The sequence below is a fragment of the Dermacentor albipictus genome, chromosome 4 (assembly GCF_038994185.2).
Source record: "Dermacentor albipictus isolate Rhodes 1998 colony chromosome 4, USDA_Dalb.pri_finalv2, whole genome shotgun sequence".
NCBI classification, from domain to species: Eukaryota; Metazoa; Arthropoda; class Arachnida; order Ixodida; family Ixodidae; genus Dermacentor; species Dermacentor albipictus.
The window spans coordinates 17,037,486-17,058,873 of record NC_091824.1 but is presented as its reverse complement, the minus strand read 5'-3'; the positions used below and the strand labels follow the sequence as shown (position 1 = coordinate 17,058,873).

Here is a 21,388-nt window from a genome sequence, read left to right as displayed (position 1 = left end):
ACAAAGGGACACACACAGCCCTTTGTGTCTTCTCTTGTCCCGTCTATGAATCGCGCTACCATACTCCCCTTGAAGATGCATTACCAACAAGCCCACATTGCAACCCTCGTGGGCTTCTATAGGCCAGTCGTTGAATGTTCCAGATAAATCGCTGGGACCCGCATGCCTTCCGCAAAGTTATGCGGGTCATACGCCATTCGCGTCGCGCATACATGCAATCAGATTACGCAAGGTTCGGCGACGACAGACAGCGGATAGAAGCATCGATAACATTCTAGAAACTTCCGATTCATGTAGACGCGTCCTGCGCTGAGCGATAACATTTCGTGGACGGTACAAGCGCTCACCCGCAAAAGATAAACGAGTTCACGTGTCAATATCGGTTTCCTGCGCGCTTTGAAGTTGCCCAGCGAATGCCTTTTAATTCCGCATCGTGCGCGACACGCTTGGTTCAGACAACACGTGGCCCGCGGCTGGCGACGTGGGCCGGCGCGGGTTCGCCGCTGCTTTTACGGAGCCGACGTCGTTCTGCCGCCACGCTCGGCTGCGCTTCGTCAGCGGACGGAGCGTTCACCTCGGCCGAAGACTGGGCCCGGCGTCGCGCGCGCGAGGAAGAGCGCCGCCGCAGTCGATCCGTGTCGTGCTCCGCCTCACAACCAACCCACGCAGACCTGCTGGGCAAGTGCTCATTCAGGGCTTTCACAGACAGGCGAATGGGAGATGACGGCCGCCTTGCACGCAAGCGCGTTCTTGGGTCCGTCTTCTCCAACTAGCGCCACCTACAACAACAACAATGTACAAGCGAACTTGGTATGAAAGATTAGGAATACACAAGTAACTTTATTGCTTTCATACGAAGATGAATACTCTGTAAATTAATCTATTTAAGTAGCCTCCATGAATATGTGAGGGACATCATAAGAAGTGTTCTATCGAGCTCAGTATGAATTCCCGATTTCATCATTATAATATAAGGAGGATGACAGAGGAGGAAGAAATAACGTTGGCGTATGTGTGAGCAAAAAAAAAAATTAAACAAACCACGCAGGAACTTCTTGGGGAGTTGACTCAGTGTGCGTAAGCATTGTGCTACTTGCTCATCGCCACGCAGTCCGGTGTCATTATCAATGTTGTGAAACTTGATTCGATCAGCGTAAACCCTTATCAACCCTCAGAGATCGTCATCAACCTTATCGAACATGCTGTGACCCTTATCAACTCTTATCGGTCCTTATCAACCTCGATGTCCAGCGAAGCTGTCGCAAAATCACCAATTTATTTGCTGAGGGGTGTAGCCTTTATCGATGGTTGGGATGCTTCTTTTAAACGTATGCTCTTCTCTGTGATGTGTGAGTGATTTCAATGAATGTATGCGCTGTTGGCTTCAATTTGATGAGAGCTTGTAGTATCTGCTTATAATATATACGTGGGTATTAGGCATCGTATATTTATCTTGCTTACGGGTGCATGAGCCATTGTATATTTTGCTTGTTAACGGGGGTATGAGCCATTGTTTATGGGAGTATGAGCCATTGCATTCGTCTTGCGTGATGAAAGCTCAAATTTCTCGTTTGGTAAGCGCTGTAATGCTCACGCATTTAAAGCCCACGTGTTGATCTCGACGAAGAATCTCCAAGCACGTGCAAAGCCAATGCCATGTCTGCAGTTAAGGTATTGATATGCATCTTCAGTCATTTTCCTTTTCTTTCTCGTTCGCACATTCATACCGCCGAATTATGCCTGTCATTCGCCAGAGTCCGGGGCGCAATTAATCCACAGCATCTGGTGCTTAAATGCGTAAACATCGCCGCGAGGACAGCACAGGACGGCATAGCGCTTAAACCGCACTTCGTGAGTATTCGTCAGTCCCCCATCTCAGCCGCTGCCACAAGGTTGGGCGGTGCGTGCCACCAACCCGGCGGGTACGTGGATACGTTGCTGTGAGTCCGGTTTCTGTGCGGAGATAACGGGCTTGCTGACTCGGGTTGGCGCAGCGGACAGGAGGATCGGCGATGGTGGGGGCCTCCCGGAGCAGCCGTGAGGGACACCGATGCGGGTTAACTTTAACCATCAGCAGTTCTTTGACATGTCCGGAAATCTCGTTTCAATAACTTTTTTTATTATTATTGTTGTTATTCCGCCTACTGAACAAAGCGCCCGCGCCGAACTGCAGTCGAGTCCGCGACCTCGTGCTCAAATGTATTTGTTTTTGTTGTGGAAACAAGTACGCCGTTCGGCGACGGAGACGTTCAATCTGCAATCTTGACACTCTACCGAGCTGTCTATTTCTGCTCTAAATCTGGCGTGCCTCCTTGACAGCAGTCAAGGAAAACTCCTCGATAGCCCGACTGGTCGGCCACCAATGGGCGGTATCGGGGAAACTGATATCATAATCCAAGTGAAATCCAATTAAATCTTAGTTCAGTACTGCGCACCTTTATAGTGCGTCTACAAGCAACGATTGTCGTAGTGTGGATAGTTTGTCGCGTTATCGTTTCATTTTCTTGCCTAAGGTAACCACTAATCGTGGTTGAAATACATTAAAAAATTTTTAACAACGAAACGGTATTAACAACATTGCAGATGTTTTTGAAAACCTTATAGCAGGCATTTATTAACAATGTGTTACATTACACATGCATTCACAGGCCTTAATTTCTGAAACTGGCATTTATTTGTAGCTAAACACCGAGGACGAAAACAAGATGACACAATAGAATCTGGGTAAGGCCTTTATTTGTGAAAAAATAACTCGTTATATTTAACTGAAGCTTGAAATGCTCACAGTCATTGTATTTCCTTACTTTACCTATTTCGTCTACTTTTGTTTTATGCAATCAAGCCATAGAAATACTGACTGTCATAAATGTGTTTTCTTCCTCAATACCATGCTGCGGCTCTGTAACGACTATGTTGGGTACAAGAAATGTTTTCCTTGGGAAACGTATAACTGACTTGCATAAATTAAAGAAACTTTCAAAGTTTCTATTCATGAAGCTTCAAGTTCTTTTGATATATTTACAACCACACTCAAACCGTATGCCGTCGCAAACATACCACGAAGAAAAAGAAATATCGGGGAGTAGAATGTTGTTGCTGAATTCCCTTCGTTTGCCGCTGTTAAGAACGGCCAGCTGCAGTGCAAGCTTGCCGCCCACTTACGACTATGACGGCAACATTCCGGGAGCGTTGCCGCCAACTTCTAGCCACAGGGTGACTAAATCGACTTTGTGACGGAATGAGTTCGTCGGGCCAACTATTGTTCCCAAACTCCCCAACGCGCTACCCGGAACGGCTCCGAGTTCGACGGGGACCCTCTGACGTCGGCTCCGGACATTCGAACGTGTGTGCTTTTGTGTGCGTAGACCGTCCTGCGGGGAGGCGGCTAGTTTGCGATGACGAAACGAACGTTCGCATCACCTTGTATCGGGAGAGGACCGAGTGTTTAAAAACCGCTGTTGTGCGGCTGCTCAGGACACTCTCTCTCTCAAGCAGTCATGTTAGACTGGCATAAATACTGTAAATAGACCCATATTCCTCGTTCTCGATGAGAAGCAGTTCTTCATTTCATCGACGTCCTCAGCGTGGATAGGTTGGACGACGGCATGGGCCAGCTACCTTCTAATTCATGCCCGACTCCAATCTTGACAACGGATCACGAGCGATGGGATTGAGCCCCCAATCCTGACACCGCCCGCGGAACGTAGGCATTCGAATTTTTAAAATATGGCACGGCTAAAAATGCGCGCTGCAGCATAATGCGTAAAGCGTTTCTCAAACAGATACGGTGATCGTTTAATATATCGTGCCGGACTGCAAAACGTTGAAACTGTGAACACTTTTTTTTTACTTCCATGTCACTTCTTCCCTGCCCTTCACTACGGCGCGAAGGTATTCCTGAAAGCTGCATTCTCAAGCCTGGCAGGGCGTTGAAGCCAGCTGCTACATAGATTCACACATTCCACGAGATTAGAGCTTCCCGGGAATCCTCGGTCCCTCGCACCCTCCCAACACATTTCCCTTCACTCCTACACATTTGCTTTGGCGCGCTCACACAGCTACCGGCGCGAACGCCGAAAATTCCGAGATTGTTCGACGCCAGAGAGACTAGTACGCGACAAGATATTCCGGGACTAGAGATGGGAATTAATGCGCGCGTGGAAGGGAAAGTGGGGAGTGCTGGGGGGACGGTGGGCGCTGCGGAAAGAGGGGCGACAGCGCATCGCATAACCACAGCGCCGAAACACACACACAAAAAAAAAGAAGGAGCGAGAAGCAGTCGAGTGCGAGGGCGCCCAAGTCGGGGGCATAAATTTCACCGCCAGCATAATCTCGAGGAAGCACGACGTCACGCACCGGTTGCGACCGCGCGGAAATGGCCGGCAGGAACATCCTCGACAGAAAACAAGGCACGCGCCTCGGAAGGGCGACGACAGAAGCACGAAAGAATGCGCGAACGGCTGCGTCCCTCCTCGCCTAACGGTTGTGTGCATAAAGAAGCGCGCGTGAGGTGTTCTCGTGTAGAAGCTCAAAAGGCAAAAAAAAGAAAGCGGGTGAACATGTATCAACTGATAATTTGGGACCACACTTCGAACAAGCCTGGCATTCGACAGAGAAACTGTCTGTGCTGGCACAAGAGGCTGACTTGACTGGAATAGCTCACAGTATTTATAACTGTAATCGAATTTGCGACCGAACATACAGTACACATCCCCTTTCAACACGCGATCGAGATTCACCAGCTCTTAACTAACGTGCGACGCTACAGATAGCCCCTTACCGAAGCAATATGGCGGGAAGGTACAAAATATTTGCAGAATAAAGTACATTTCACATAAAATTGTCAAGAGCTTTACATTAAAAACTATGGGGTTTCATATGCTAAAACTACGATTTCCTTATGTGGCACGCCGTACTCGGGGACTTCGTAATAATTTTCACTACCTGGGGTTCTTTAAAGTTTTATGTATGTAAGTACACGGATGTCCTTGCATCGAGATGCGGCCGCCGTGGCCGGGATTTGACCCCGCGACCTCATGCTTAGCAGCGCCACACCAAAGCCACTAAGCGAACACGGCGGCCGCAATGCAAAGCTGACCTACGGTGGGTCAGCTTTGCATTGACCCGTCTTTTCCAGCAATTTTTTCGGCTACTGACAACGAATACTCGTATACACGCAGAAGTGGCATTTACATTTCACTGGTCATGACTATCGTAATTATTAGCCCACTTATGTCCACAACAGCTTCCGGAGATCGTTCATTCTCCCCTGTCGTGCGTCAGCCACACCATATACCTGCGAATTCTGTGATCTCATCCCAATTTTCTGCTGCCTTCGACTTCGATTCCATCCCACTGTCGATTTACAACTACGTTACTCAAGCTGGCCACTGTTGATTCCTTGTGAGCACTATACGATTTGGGCAATCTCGCTTAATTTTTATCTCGGCTAAAATTTTAGGCATCCGCTATTGCATTTTAAGCCACACTAAATCATCTTGCTGTCAATTCCCGTTCCACCCCTGGGTGCACGCTCCATGGCTGCCTTCTGAAAGATGGCCGCCGTTCACGACTTGGGACGTCCTGTAAAATGCGCGTGCAACCGATTTCTAATCTTCCCATAATACGGAACTTCCGTCGACCTCCACTGCTGGTACAAAAAAGTTGAACTTGCCACATTTTTATGTGTCATCATCTGGAACGTATCTGAGCACTCTAGCGCATCGTTTATATAAACTCAATGCATGCGGGTTTGAGCCGAGAGTTGACAGACGAATCATCGACTCCGATCGGCCAGCGTTACCGCGACACGTCTACACAAGCCGCCTCTACCCGACGTTGTCGGATATACGTTAACGTAGCTTGTGCACTTTCCTTTAGGCATACAAGCCTGGCGTAGAGCAAATTCTCGAGGTGCCCTTTGAAAATGTCCGCACCGTGACGAAGAGCGGAGCAAGCGTCATTGGTACAGCAGCGCAACGCCCTGTCAGCCATTGTTGCAAAGCTGCACCCGCATTGGTTGATGACTTCTCTTTTTGAACTCGTGCCAGGCTTCACTGTGCCCCGCCTCGGCGTGAACATCCCGATGCGTCGCCATCGACAGGTAGCAGTGCCGCACTTCCTCCCCTTTCGGTCGTGACCGTCTAATTCGGCGGATCCGTCGGCATTCACGCCTCGACCACGCATCCCCCTTGTGTATGGAGAAGCCGCCCTACACCCCCCCCCCCCCCCCCCTTAAAAAAAAGAAGGCACCTTTCCACTCTTCCGCGAAGTGTATAGGCGGCGGCGCGACCGCGAACTCTGCAAACGTGACTTCCGAGAAGTCGTTCTTTAGACGGGAGTTCAGTAAATACCAAGTGGAGAGAACGTATACCGCACTCGTGGGAACTATTATTTCCGTCGTTGACGGAAATCGCGTTCGCTGCATGCGCCGTCAACGTGAAAGGATGTGTGAGTGCACTTTGTGAAGGAGGATAAGACAGGAAGCAGATGTGTGCTTTGAGTAACACCGGAATATTAATGTAGGTGAACTTCGTGCATGGGTTAATAGGATCTCATATGTTTAGTTTCACTTTGAATCCCAATTGTTTGGATTTGCACCTGAACAAGGCGTGGAATTCAATGTTTGAAGGCAACCTGTCTGGCCGGAAAAGTACATATGAAGAAAACACGAAGCGAAGTAGCTACCAGCACAGTATAGAAATTTAGTGACGTTTCGGCTCCCACACGGGACATAATAAAACTAGGTAGTATTTCGGTCGGTGCTTCGCTTTGCCTTAGTACGATTTGTACAAGCCGTATGAATGATAAGGTGATCAGTGAACGGCACAACTGAACGGCGCAATCTATCGGCAGCGATCGAGAACGGGAGTTTGATAGGACCCAGGAATAATGATAAAAAGCGTTGTTCTGTTCCTCCAGAAATTTAAACATATCTTGTCCTTTTTTTTTTTTGAAGCGAAGCTTTCTTTGTCTACCCTCTCGCTGTATGTATATATATATCTATATATATATATATATATATATATATATATATATATATATATATATATATATATATATATATATATATATATATATATATATATATATATGTATATATATAGATATATATATACATACACACACACACACACACACACACACACGAAGGGTATACATCCGCCGAATGCAACTACCAGGAAACGTGTTCTTATAAACACTGAACGCTCATCGACAAAGTAGTGCTAATAAGTGCAAGTCACTACCTCTGTTGTGGGTAATAAAAAAAGAAAAAGTTAATTCCTACTAGAAACAGAAGAATGTATTATAGTTGGCTCATAGGTGTCTCTGTATACACGGATGTCCAAATAGAGTTGCAGTACATTATCGGGTGATTATTCTTGCTATTTTATTTCCTTTTATTTATTGATTGCTTATGCACCACTGAGTGCTCATTTACGGCCAATCCCCCAGAATTAGTATGTACCGTTGTTATGCAACAAGTACAGAATCCCTAAATATAGCTACATATATGTGCCGTTACTCCTGTGTGCATACTGCCGTTACCGCCATATTTCCCTCAAGAGAGAGAGAGAGAGAAAAGGCAGGTGAGGTTAACGAGAGGCGAGTTTCCGGTTTGTTACTCTGCACTGGGGTGGGGGATATAGGGTTTGGAAAGAGGGCAAAAAAGAAGACAAAAAGAGGGCGAGAAAAATAGAAAGAAAAGAAGAACAGGAACAGATAATAGAAAAGGCGCTCCAATCACAGACCGGTCGAGCTCAAGAAGCGCAGTAGCGCTTGCACGGCTTTCTGCTGCGGTGTTAAGTCGCGTCGATGTTTCAAAATTCTTCCGGCAGGGGCTGGTCGTCCAACTGGTTCAGCACGACAGAAAGCGATTGCCTCTGCACACTGTATTGCAGGCACAGACAAAGAACATGCCGAAATGTTTCCACGTCGCCGCAATCGCCACATGCTGCGTTGTCGGATACACCTATGCGGAACGCGCAGACATTGGTGATGCCCAACAATAGTCAACACAAAAGGGCCGCGTCTTTTCGGGGGAGTCTTCGTGGAAGTCGAAGGCTCAAGAGAAACGGGCGCGCATAAAATATGGTTCATTCCACTCTGATGTAGTGCATTGGAGTGTAATTAGGTGTAGCATCCTTGCAACATCTGTTCTAGGCAGCGGGATCGATAGGAGGTCGTCTTCTACATAAGCGGAACGTGCAGCTTGATCGGTACGTTCATTGCCGATGATACCACAGTGACTTGGTAGCCGCTGAAAGAATATTTAATGTCCTGCCTCAGTCAGGTGGTGCATGGCCTTTGTGATTTAGAATATCCGCTGTCCATGCGAACCGCACCGCAAGGCTGACAGTAAACACTGCAGTGCCGGCTTCGAGTCGCAGCAAACCAACCATTTGTGTGCTCGTTCGTCATTAATAAAGTGTAGTGCAACACGAAGCGCTGCGAGTTCTGCTGCCGTCGAGGTTGTCACGTGCGACGTTTTCGACTTGATAGTTTGCTGGCACTCCCCTCAAGCATCGTGCATCGCCTTCGTCCCCGTCACTCGACTGCGTAGACGTCTCAGACGTTGAATCCGCCTGATTTGGTGTTTCCGTTTCGGCATATATCTTGCGAATGGTGCGGCATGTAAACCTGAACGTTGCATGACATGATAGGTGCGACCTGTGTAATAGATGAACAAGAACATTTACGGAGACTGCAGACTGAATACGAGGAAAGCTTGATGAGATTTTTACCTGATCTCCGACAACGTTACCGTAAACAAATTCAATTCAAAGTGAGCACAGTTGAATGCATCCCCGTTAGTAGCAGTATAGAATTCAATAAACCGCTTTTAATAATTCAATAAACCGAATTCAATAATTCGCTTCGCATGAATTCGAACTAGTGCCTCGGATCCACACAATGTTTTGTACTAATTAGGTAATTTGTTACCTGAGATTAAAGAAAGCAATCTAATGTGACGGTTCGTCCATGTTCGTTACTATAGTAAAACAGTGAAAGTGAGTAACACGCATTCAATAATTCGCTTCGCATGAATTCGAACTAGTGCCTCGGATCCACACAATGTTTTGTACTAATTAGGTAATTTGTTACCTGAGATTAAAGAAAGCAATCTAATGTGACGGTTCGTCCATGTTCGTTACTATAGTAAAACAGTGAAAGTGAGTAACACGCATTCAATAATTCGCTTCGCATGAATTCGAACTAGTGCCTCGGATCCACACAATGTTTTGTACTAATTAGGTAATTTGTTACCTGACATTAAAGAAAGCAATCTAATGTGACGGTTCGTCCATGTTCGTTACTATAGTAAAACAGTGAAAGTGAGTAACACGCAGCAAAACGCACACATATCTGCGTCCAGGACAAGAGACTGGTCATGCAGAAAGCAGATATAGTAGGATATATGTCGTATTGCCGAAGGAAAATATGTAAAAACAAAAAGACGGTTCCTAACATAGAAATCAAGAGAAACTGCAATGATACAAGCCTTAACCAGAAGCATCAAAAGAATGCAGCGGTAAATTTATTAAAACGCATGAATCATGATTCGTCAAGAAATCTGGCAACAATTAAGTGCTAAAGTCAGCACTTGCCTATATTATACGTTTTCCTTCTGCGTCTTTGTCTTTTGCGTTGTATCAATGCTGCCAGCAATCTAACAAACCTTGCTAAATCTTCAGCTTACCTTTAGGATTTGTTTTTGTTTTTATTTTTTAGAATATACTGCAGGACTCATTAAGGGCCCAAGTAGGAGGGGCGTAGGTAGCATACAAAGTGAAAAAAATACATAAATACAAAACTAAATGTTCAATAAGACTGAAGAATAAGACAATTCAACAAGGAAGTTTAAAACACAGCGCGATATAAGCAAGAACTTTATTGAACAAGCAGCACTGCATATGCGCAACAACATTGAAGAAGCACATCATGTATTAGCACATTTACATAGTACACAATAGGACCGTACAAAAGGGACAGAACACACTTAATGTCTTAATTGTTCAATAACATCAGTGCTGAATATTATGTGCTACATGTAAGTTGTTGCAGTCGGTTATGGTGCAGGAAAGAATACTTGAAAAAGTTAGTTCTCGCGGGATAAGACGTTAATGGTTCAGCATGTCATGCCTTGTACGGCGTGTTATAAGTGGCTTTCCAATTTACCTCATTAACAGACTATACATTACTTTTACTTCACTCATGTCAAAGGCTGGCGCAGCTCAGACAAGCTTGGACGTTTACTGCAGTTGAACCTCGTTATAACCGAATTCGGATTTTACTCAAAGATACTTTTATTATGTCCAATGATCGTTACAATTATATGTGCCCTACACACTGATATCGGCGAGAAACGTTGAAGATTACTTCGTTAGATCCGATAATTATATCCGTGTCGATCGAGGCACAGATATAATGTTGCCGTGTGCGTATACCGGGAATTTCCCCGAGGTGCGCGCGTGCCACACGACGTTCACGGCGAATGACGCGACCGAACGGCGGCAGGCAGCGAGCGAGAGTGGCGTCTCGCACAGATCCGGCGGCCGAATCGCAGGGGTGGTGGTCGCTCACGACGGAAGCTCCCCCGTGCGGCGCTGTGACACTGCAAACGGCGGTCGCCGCCACCCGTGCCACAAAGGCGCACTCCATCTTCCGATCGTTCAACCGAGCGCCGCGTGAAAGACAGGCACTCACCGATGCACCCCTCGTCATCGCCGCGGAACTACTACGGGGTTCTAAACGGGACCCGCCCGGTATATCCTCTCTTGTGACGTCACGTCCGCGTCTGGAGAGAAACAGCGGGAGACGCCCTGTGGTGGTATCGGTGGAATCGTAAGGCCTCTTTGCGCAGGAACGGGCACCGAGCTCACTCAAGCGGATTTTCTGCCTGTTTCACTTCGTCTTTCTCCCCCTCATTTCATTTTCACACATGAGTCTGACTCGAGTTAGTCCTGCGTGATTTGAATGATGAACGAGACGCGAGTTTCTGCTGGCATTTTTAGAGTGACGTCGATACAGCAAACGGAAGCGTTAGTGAAGGCGTGGTCGCTTTTGCACTTGGACTGGTGTGGCGTTTGGCCCACCCACTCAGCGTTACATATTTTCAAATATTTCGCGTGTGTCCTGGTTACTGCATTCCGCTTCATCACGGTATGGCCTTGGTTTTGTGCAAGGATTTGTTAGCGTTAGTCGGTCGTTCGATGTTGTGTACCTGGCAATTTCAGAGCGTTTCTGGTCTGTTCTAATAATTGTAAGCACTGCTTTAAGCGTGCTTAATTGTAAGCACCGCGTTAAGCACGCTTACTGTTGCAGTACTTCATGGTGCTCGATAGAAGAAGCGCAGTACCAGTGTGGTTGAAGTGAGCTTGCTCTGTTCCTGCGCGCCTTTGCATGAACTACGCGAATAAAACCGTTACGTTGAGTTCGCAAGTCTATACAGGCTGAAGGCGCTTTTAAAATTTGCTCGTCCCCCACTTGCACTGTGAAGAAATCAAGCCCCTTGTTCGATTGGATCCTGCGAAGTATTGCGCCTGACGTGTAAGTATAAATATCCCGCGACCGTGGCCTAAACCGAGCATTGGAGGAGTATCCGAAGACGTCTTCATTGATGTATTCAGACATCCGTTCGCCATGGGCAAAGCCGTCAACAAGCCACGTTGTCGAAAGTGCTGCGACGACTGGGAGGCTTACAAGACATCACCTCTACAGATTGCGCAATGACGTGCCAAAGCCCGCTCTCACGAAACCGATCGCCGTTAGCTCTCGCGTGCGAAACACCACCGCCTGCGAGCCGTGCAGACATTGCTGCAGGCGGCGCAGACCAGTGAAAGCGTCGGCCGTGCTCAAAGAACCGGCGACACCCATTCGAGGCCAGCGAACCTGTTCGGGCTGCGTGACAGGAAGCGCCGAGACGAGCCTCGCGCGCAGCTTCCGCGCGGCGTGGCCCAAAGGGCGACTCGCCGGGGCTGCGCGAGTAATAACTCGATTTCGACCGGCAGTAATCCGCTCATCTTGTGCAATGCGGCTAGTCGGAGGCTGCGGCTACAAACGGTCGCATATCCTGCCCGCAAGGAGTCGGCCCTGAGGCGAGCACAGAGATAACAAGCAGCAGCGGTCACGACTCGTGCCTCCTCGCGATGCAGGGTTGCGGCGTGGTGTCGATGTGCACGCAGATGCAGAGATCGTCCCGATTGGAGATGGTTGGCGCAGCTGCGGCCGAGGGTTCCGGCCCCAATGTCTGTCCCTGCTCCCGTCATCCACTTTGTTTTCAAGGAAGACAGCGCGGAAGTTTTACCGCCTCCAACTTTATTTGCGCCTTGTTTAAAACGAAGCACCGTAAGCTTGAATATCCCTGTGACACTTTTTAGCTAAGTTTGAGTTTATTCAACCACGTGGCAGGTACATAAGACTGCACGTAGACGTAGTTAGGTGTGATTAGAAAAGGCTGTATTTCACAGCTTGACTGGCCCCATCACCCGGAAAACAAAATTACAGGCAACGAAAGCGACAATACAAAAGTAACACGCACGTGGCCCGTCACAGCAGAGCGTAACATGAAACGTTGAGATATATAAAAATCATTAAATAACAAAGCAATAGGTAATTGCATGCCACTAATTAACCGTCACAGAAATGACCCAATATTACATGCATAGCACATTCAGGACATCCTGTGTAGTATATCAGTTTTAGAAAAGTTACGTAAGCTTTCGATTGTTAATTTACATTTGTTCAGTAAACTCGGAAGACAGAAATGTAATGTTTGCAGTCCATAAGTAGTAGGAGGACATGGTACATACGAATTATCTGTATGTCGAGTGAGGCGACTGGCCCAATTTGGTTGCAAATTGGCAAAGTACGTAAGAGGGTGCTTCCTCTGCGTATTTCTGATTTAAAAGTTGACAAAACTGGTATTCGTAACAATTGCTTACTCTCAAAATTGTATACTTTATGAATAATGAAGCGATGTGTGCGTTATTTCATACACCTTCAGTGCACCGCGTTTTTTTATTTCGTTTTTTTTCTGTTTCTCTTTTTTTTTTTTCAGCACGGCCACATTATCTAATGATGCTTCAGAGCCTGTGCACCAAACCAGATGACACTAGCATAGACGTGAAGAAGAAAGAGCGCTATATAATAATAGTTTTTGTTTTACAGGTAATATATTCTGACAGCGGCGCAACACGCCTAAAACTCTGCAAGGTTTATGGCTTATGTGACTCGCATTAATAAATGTCCGATCCGCTTTGAAGGACACTGCTTTGAAGTCACCCGGTCACTTTCAATGAAACGCAGACCGTGAAAAAAGCTATGTAGGCTGCACTTTTTTGTTATTTGTTATTAATTTATTTTGTATACGCCTGAATTTGGACGTACTCAATCAAGAGACCGAACATCCAGTCCAGTACTATAGCCTGGTTCTAGGACAACAACAAAAATATATATATATATATATATATATATATATATTGCCGTTTCGCCATAAGGGCGAAGCAATCAGCGAGACATCAACATGTTAGAATATTACACGAAGTGTGTAAGACTCGTACACGGCAAAAATTCGCTTTGAGTGTCCATATAATTGCAATAGATAAGGTCGCTGTTTTAGAGTTGCTGTAAATTAGAGGCAAGCAATCGATGAGGAACAATTTGAAGGACGCTTAAGCTTCGCCTTTATTAAGAGTGAAACGCGATAGCATTCAAAGACCCCTGATTGATTTTCATGCTTCCCAGCAACTGCAGCTGATGTAACGTAACGTTTACCGGGAAACGCTGGCGGCGAACGCTATGCACGAAGGCGAGGTTTCTGGTACAAACGCGGCCTCTTGCGTGGGTCGATCTCCTCTTATTGTTTCCCGCTTTTAATATATCAGTCTGAGAGGAGCTAACATAAAATATGTGCGCTGTCGGTGCTTTCTTCCTTTAGTTACATTTGTTTGCGGGCTGCCATTCTGAAATTCCGACGAATAACTTTGTGAAGAATGAAATACAAGGTATGAGCAATTTTGGTAGTAGAAGAGTTGTTGGGCAAGCGTGATTTGGAAGCTTATTTAGCGCCAGCAAACAAGGACGGAAGGGAGACGACAACACATGCGCTAACTTGAACAACTTGATTTTCAGGAAATACACCTCTATAACCCATGCACAGTGGCGCCACCTTATCCAAATCTTACCCATCCAAAAAAGCCGTCTCCTTACCTAACAAGTCGATTGAAGGGGCACTAACACACGTGTCTAGGTGTATTTCCCGAAAATCAAGTTGTTGAACCTAGCGCATGTGTTGTCGTCTCCCTTCCGTCCTTGTTTGCTGGCGCTAAATATGCTTTCAGTTTACCAACACGCCCAACAAATGGCAATACTGTGATTTGGAATTTGGTTCGACATTCCTTTTACCAAATCGACGTCCGGCGCCGGACGCCGGACCATAGACGCCGGACACGGGCGCCGGCGCTGGATTTTCTGTGACGTTTTCCTGCATACCGCGTTAATGTGCGCTGCCTTCATGGCAGCAGCCTCGTCGTGGGGCCAAACATGGAATGGTGAGCGCGGTTACAGGGTGGAGTAGTCTTTATACCTGCAGTGAGAACGCTACTGTAGAGTTCTTGCATACCACAGTGCTCCTGGAAGACGTCGTTGACGCATGATTCAGGTTTTGCCCCAGCAGAAGCCACGAAGAGCAAAAGCGGCAGAGAAACGCATCGCGCCAGACGCCGAATGTGAGTGATTTCCGCGAAAGCTGCGTTCCGCACCAGTGAGATGCCGTGGGCTTCTTCGTTGCGTGCGCCGCGGCGTCCACGAGAGGGCGTTGACGCGTCTACACTGCGCGGGTGGCGAGGCTTTTTCGCCACTGCAACGGCCGTCCGCGATGGGCCCAGCAGCGCGCGAGCGTCGGCACCTCTCGGCAGCGCCGCCGGAGTCGCTTTTGCGCACTGGACCTCCCGAAAAACGCACAGTGGGCATCGTACCAGCTAGCGTTCTGGATGGCTGAGCAGGCAGTTTCGATGGACCTATTCACCATTGCAAAGGGGGCGTGCGCCAGAAACTTTCCTTCTTTTAGATTCGTCTTTTCTTTCTTCTTTTCTTTTTCCAGGATAGGTGCGTGATCTTTCTAATGACCGGGGAGGGATGAAAGTGCCGAAGTGAACACTGCTGTATTGCGGAAGCACTCGGGCCTTGCTCGCGTCACACGCGCACGAAGTCACGCAAATTGGTCACGCTGGTGGCGCGCAATTCGAGGAAGGGGTTTGTTTCTTCATTACGCGAAAAGCTCGCGAACTGCGATTGATCGTCGTTGCACGAACGTTGCAGGATGGGGGCATCCTTCTTCGTCGGCCGCGCCGTCGTGCCTTTTCACGTGCGGGCTGCCGCTATAGCGGAGACGAGGATGGACGAGGTGCGCTCACCCTTGGCAGCCTACTCCTCTCGCTGATCACCGAGCAGGCTGAAAAGGATGATCACTTAGGCCGGACCAGTCGTGGCCCGCTATTCTTTCCGAGCACGCGTCCCTCGATCCGCTCGTTCCCTGTGGGGGGCTTCTCGCTCTGCACATTTGTCGTTACGGCTTCTCTGGTCGCATAACGGGCCCACCCAGGATGGCCTGCCGCGATCGCCGAAGGTTGGCCGAGATGAGACTAGCCGGTGGCGAGGTCAAAACAGGTGCGATTCACGTGTGGAGTCTGCGTGTACCCAACAATGCTAAGCGGTGTAGCGTTATGCGTTCTGCGCTGGCACGACCTTTAGTTTGGTGCCGGCGGAAAAAGAATAGCCTTATTCTTCGTGATATACAATGCGGAGACAGAGGTGCTTTCCCACGCCACAGATCTTACGCTTGGGACGAGGCAGGAAATGCATGTCCCGGCCGGTCATTCAAGGATTGAAACCCAGTGTCATCGATCAGCTACACAGTAATAGTTCAGGTGGTTTTCTTCTTAAATTTCCCATTTTGTGGATTCTTTTCTGAAAACATGCAGGTACGGTTTGGTGGCTTATATACTTAAGGGTAGATATAACGTGTATATACACACTGAAAGATTGAGAGGAGCACGTTCCATTTTACCCATAGGAAAAAGCATAATAGTGCCTAAAGAAATCAATAAAGTAGCATGGTATAATAATAATGATCATGATAATAATGAAAGAAAGCTCTACAATTCGATTTACTGGTTATGCCCTCTGGTCGAGACTTCATCTTTTAGTCGGGCCAATTTTCACGAATCGGAAAGAAATAGCGCGTACTGTTCTTTCCTGCCATCGTGTTCTCACGAATTTGTCTCCCAAGGCTTCTACAAAGTGCTTACACGCACCGTTGCAGCGGGAGAGTTCCAAGTCCATGCGCCGGCAAATGACGCGCGCCGCGTGTACTTTCTACAGAAGCGTCGTGCAACAGCGTCGCTTGAAAACAGAGGCTCGCTCGGAACCATTGTCGCTCACGTCATCCGTGCATCTCTTTTGGGGAGAGAGGGGCGGGACGCACGCAAACAAAGATTCCGCTCCCGGCGCAGTCGGGATCGTTACGCCGCCCGTTGTTGGCCAGAGGGCGCGCGTGCGTTGACGAGGAAGCGATCCGCAGTGCGAGGAAGAATCACGCGAGGGTGAGTGCGCAACCTTGCCCTTGGGCGCACGCCATTCCCACGATTGAGCCCCGTAACGGCACCGAAGGGGACAACGCTTCCTCCTGTCACTGGCACGGCTTCGCTGAACCGACAGCGCGCCGTTCTTTGTGCGCGCACGGGACACAGCGCGGCTGTTCTGCGTCCTCACGAACGTGCGACGGCTACGCGCGTTTCAGCGAGTAGCGTGACGCGTAGCGGCGTTCCCTACGGCCACACCTCATAACACGCACCTCGCGATCACTTCACGTGGAGATTCTCTGCCGACCGCGTAATAGTCCGGTGCAAGCAGATTGTGGGTCGCGCATGTCGTTGCGTCGGCATGGGGATGGCCTCGCATCCTCAATGTTATCCTCGATGTTATCTCGACCGCCGCCCTTTCCGCAGAGCGAAGAGCGTAGGGAACCGTTAGTGCCCACAGACGGACACATGTATGCATGCTCTCCTACTTTTAATGCGCTGTAACTAAGTGTTGGAAGGAAGGCGAACTTGTTTCATGGTCACGGCATATTTAGCTCCGCACTTCTATGCACTACCAGTATTCCTGCCAGATATGCCGAGTGCAGACTTCGTCTCCCATAAGGCGCATTTAATGGCTCTGTTGAGCAACATAAGCGACTGAAAGTCGCGCACGAATAGTGCGGCGTGAATGTGCTGCCAAGCGCAGTTCGTATCCCTGTCGCTTCAGCTGTTTTATATCTGCCTACAGTGTATCACATCAGAAAGGCGTGCACGACTGGGCTAATTGGAAGTCGCCGGGGAAGGCCTCCGTGCTGCAGTGGTCATAAATAGGCTAGTGCTGCAGATGATGTTCAAGATGATGTTGATGGTGGTGGCGATAATGATATTCCTTTAGTAAAAGAAGACGCGCAAGGTTTTTCTATTGGGTGGTAGTCTGGATAACAATGTATCCTATTAGCTTCAGTCGAGTTTCGCCAGATGAGCTTGCCACCTGATGACCTGTTACCTAACGGAGCTTCGGGGCGACCTCTTAGCTGTTACCTTACCCAGTATTTCGCACCCTTACACCATACCAGAAAACACATTGTAATTTATCGTTAAAATTTTCGATGTACACAGAAAAATAGGTATAAATTTTCGCAAGAGACTAGAAACCTGAGAGTACCTCTTTCTACAAGTAATGGCAGGGCCCCTGAGCTTTCGGCTAACGTTATGCGCCTGATGCACGTTTTTGTCAATCGCGCCCTAAGCAATGCCATACTCGGTGCAACTCGAGCTAGTCTACAGGCCTTTTTCGGGCTAGTGTGATTTTGATTCTTCTATGCTGACGCACACTTAGCTCTCCGGTCGCGCTCGAAAAATGCTGTTCATGTCGACTTCAGTGAGGATGGAAATTGCCTGTGTAGCACAGGCATCGCATCTAGCGACCCTTTCATCTCCTCAGCAGCCTATCCGCCTGCCTCACTAAGCTTAGTCTTTCCAGCTGTGCCTACCGGACGGCGGAATGATCTTGGGACTGTGGAAACAAAAAGTTGGCTTTAAGCTCCAAAAGGGCATCGCTAACTGCGACTGTGCAGCCATGCTGTGACGGCAACGAGTTAGCAGAGCGTGGTATACTCCATGACTCATTGTCACTGACCAGTGACGCAATAAAATATTGAGGGCGTTCATATTTCAGTAGACTGTCCTCGGGTGAACTGTATCGCAAGAGAAACGTTGTTTTCCAAGGTCGTGCTCTCCCAAGTCACGAAGGCCGCGGGCGAAGACAACGGTCGTTCGGCAGAGATGACGAAGGAGCAAAACAAATCCCGCAACAGGAAGGGGCGAAAGCAAGGGCTGATGGCAGCAGCCGACCTTGCCCGGCATCGAGAGGCGGCGTCCGGCCGAAATTAGGACCTGCTCCGCCGGCTGCCGCCAATGGCGCCCGCTCGGGCCGTCGTCGGTGGGTCAACGAACTGCCGCCACTCTTCCGCTGGCATCGAGGCAACGAAGAAGTTACGAGCGGAGGGCACCGGAGGCGAGCCCCTTTCGGGCGAGGAGGCCCGGCTTGACGCTCGCCTCCGGCGCGGGTCGGTGGCATGCGCTGCCGAGCAAGAGAGAGCGCTCGGGCAGCGATACGCCTGTCGGCGTGCGTTTCCGACGCAGTGCCCCGCGCTGCCCTGCCGTGGTGAGGCGACCGCAACACTCCACGTTCAAAAACCCGATGCGCTTGTCGAAGGCTGAACGTGTAAGCGGCCAGACGCAATGTATATATCTCGGCAAGTTCAGTTTCAGATTTTCAGAGGCCGCAATAAGTAGTACGAGCAAGCGTACATTCACCTCATAAGGTTTAACACGGCTTACGTGAACAGACTTGCCATTGTACTCGGTGTGCATTGCTCCCGAGGAGTTTCCGCATGTTCCTTGCGACTGACAACTTCTGAATGCCACGCAATTTCTGAAGACAGTAAGCAACTGCACCAAGTAGAATTAATTGAATGAGATGCAGCGGAAATGTATTTTATGCAACCCTTTATTCTATGTCCCCGTTGGGTGTGGTGAAGAGACGGCTATCAAACACTGGCAAGGAAAGCAGTTGCCCTGACGAGGACATATCGAAGCAGTGAGTTCCGCGTCATCCCTGTTTTGACCCCTGTTGATCACGTGTACTACTATTCTGATAGGAGATCCGTGTACTCCAAGGCTGGAAGCTTGCTTTTCTCTGGCATACAGTTCTTGGAGTGTGACCAGCGAGCACTCATACCAAACATAGTTTTCGTGGAATTGATTGATTGATTGATTGATTGATTGATTGATTGATTGATTGATTGATTGATTGATTGATTGATTGATTGATTGATTGATTGATTGATTGATTGATTGATTGATTTGCTGACTCAGGAACTCAGTATGATACTGAACATTTCGGCAACAAATCTGTCACTAACCTCTGCACAGCATTAAATTGCACAATAGATGAAAGAATAGCATGAAGGGGGAAACGAAGCCTTTCGGCAATAAAGCAGTTTGCTACCACGCACGAAGCAGTCTTCAGTACAAAAACAAAACAACGAAAAGATAGCGTGTTCGACATTATACGTATAGCAAAAAAAAAACATCAATATTGCCATATCATTATAATTGTGCGGAAAGCAGCTATGATAAAGTTTACCTATTCTTTCCAGGAAATACCTTGAAAGAGAGCGTAATTACGTTTCATCATGCGAGCACTTCTACATTTGAACATCGCAATTACAGACTGAAATTTGGGACAAGAGCAAGGAAAACTCTTATGCCATCGCCTCCTTTCAGCTGCAGTTCTTCGCTAGCGCATACAGGCACTGCCGGCTAACCTGTACTGGACCGAACCTGTAACAGGACGAAAAAGGGGATTTAAAAAAAAAATTACCTACGCGCATAAGCGCTATAAAGCGCGCGACATCTCATAAAGAACATTTACATAAGTTAATGAGAGCTGAATATACTGCAGTAAGGCAATTTTGCATGAAATACCTAACTGCAGTGACTACCTTAGTAATATTAACCGTATTACACCATACAAATGGTGTTCGGTTTGCTTTGCAACTGCGCTTAAGTGCTGTAGGCCGTGAGTGAGGCGCATATTAGCCATAAACGAGAAGAAGGGGAACCGAAGGGCTCGATTTGTGTTAATCACAACCATAAGAAGCCAGCAGATGATGAAGCCAAGAAAGCATACGGGAAGTTATTCGTAGCTTTAATTAAAGTGCAGAAATGATAAATTAAAAGGAAATGAAAGAGGACGAAAGAACAAGTTGCTTGAACGAAAACACCGAAAAAAGGAGAGGTTCACACCACAACGACTGGACTATCAACTGAGGTTTATTAGAATCTGAGGTTTATTGATTCTAATAAACCTCAGTTGATAGTCCAGTCGTGGTGTGAACCTCTCCTCTTGCCCTTTGTGTTTTTGACTGGTTTTTTTCGTTCAAGTAAGTACCAACTGGCCCAGATTTCAACCCTTCAAAAGTTGCTGCTGGTGAGAGCCCAATTCACAACCTTCGCGTAATGCGAAGGTTGTGCATGTTAGCCACAGCTAGCTTGCTCCTACAACTGTATTTTTCCGGCAGCAATCATTCGTTAAGCGAACACCCAGATCTTCAAAGCGAGGGATCAATTCAACAACCCAGTTGCTTACGTTCACTAGTGATCCGTGTGCTTCTTGTTGATCTGTACTTGTGGGCTTAAAGCCAAATGTAGCAACGATTAGACATGCTTCCGGAGTAACCTTTCTGTTCCCTTTGTAAAAGACCTGGGACCAAATTCACAACGTTTTTTGTTCGTAAGTGCTTTCCATCATTGGTAAGTCACCTTAGCTGATAATATTTTGTCATAAAGTTGTATTTGTAACTTCGTGCAATAAAGTATTATTATTATTTTTTTACAAAAATTCTAGCGTAAGGTATTTGGGAATACTGTCCTTATGTCCATTAATGTGCCTTTCCTGTGACAGCTGAAACAATTCCCAACTTTTGTATGGTTCATTCCAATGTATGGATTAATTCAATTAGCTTTTGCAAATCATGATGCTTCCAGAAGCGCTCGCTGGCATCTAGCACGCATGGCAGAATAATTTTAAAAGGAAGCTGCATAATTTCATCAGCGGACAGGTAATATTACTCAATGCTGAGGTGGCTGGCCATCAAAGAACACTTACAGGTTCTGTTAAACGATACATGGCAGCACTTTAAATTTGTACGAGGAAGCGTACCTCTGCCTTCAGTGGGCTGCGACTCCCGGCCCTAGGATAATAACACGGGACTTCAACACTCACCACCATATATGGG

The 21,388-nt window shown here is 47.7% G+C and overlaps 1 protein-coding gene across 2 annotated transcripts in view; it reads left to right on the top strand.

Annotated features, from left to right (window-relative positions):
* Window positions 1–21,388, top strand: part of pio (piopio) — a 133,079-nt gene that overhangs the window by 44,326 nt on the left and 67,365 nt on the right. The window lies entirely within an intron of this gene.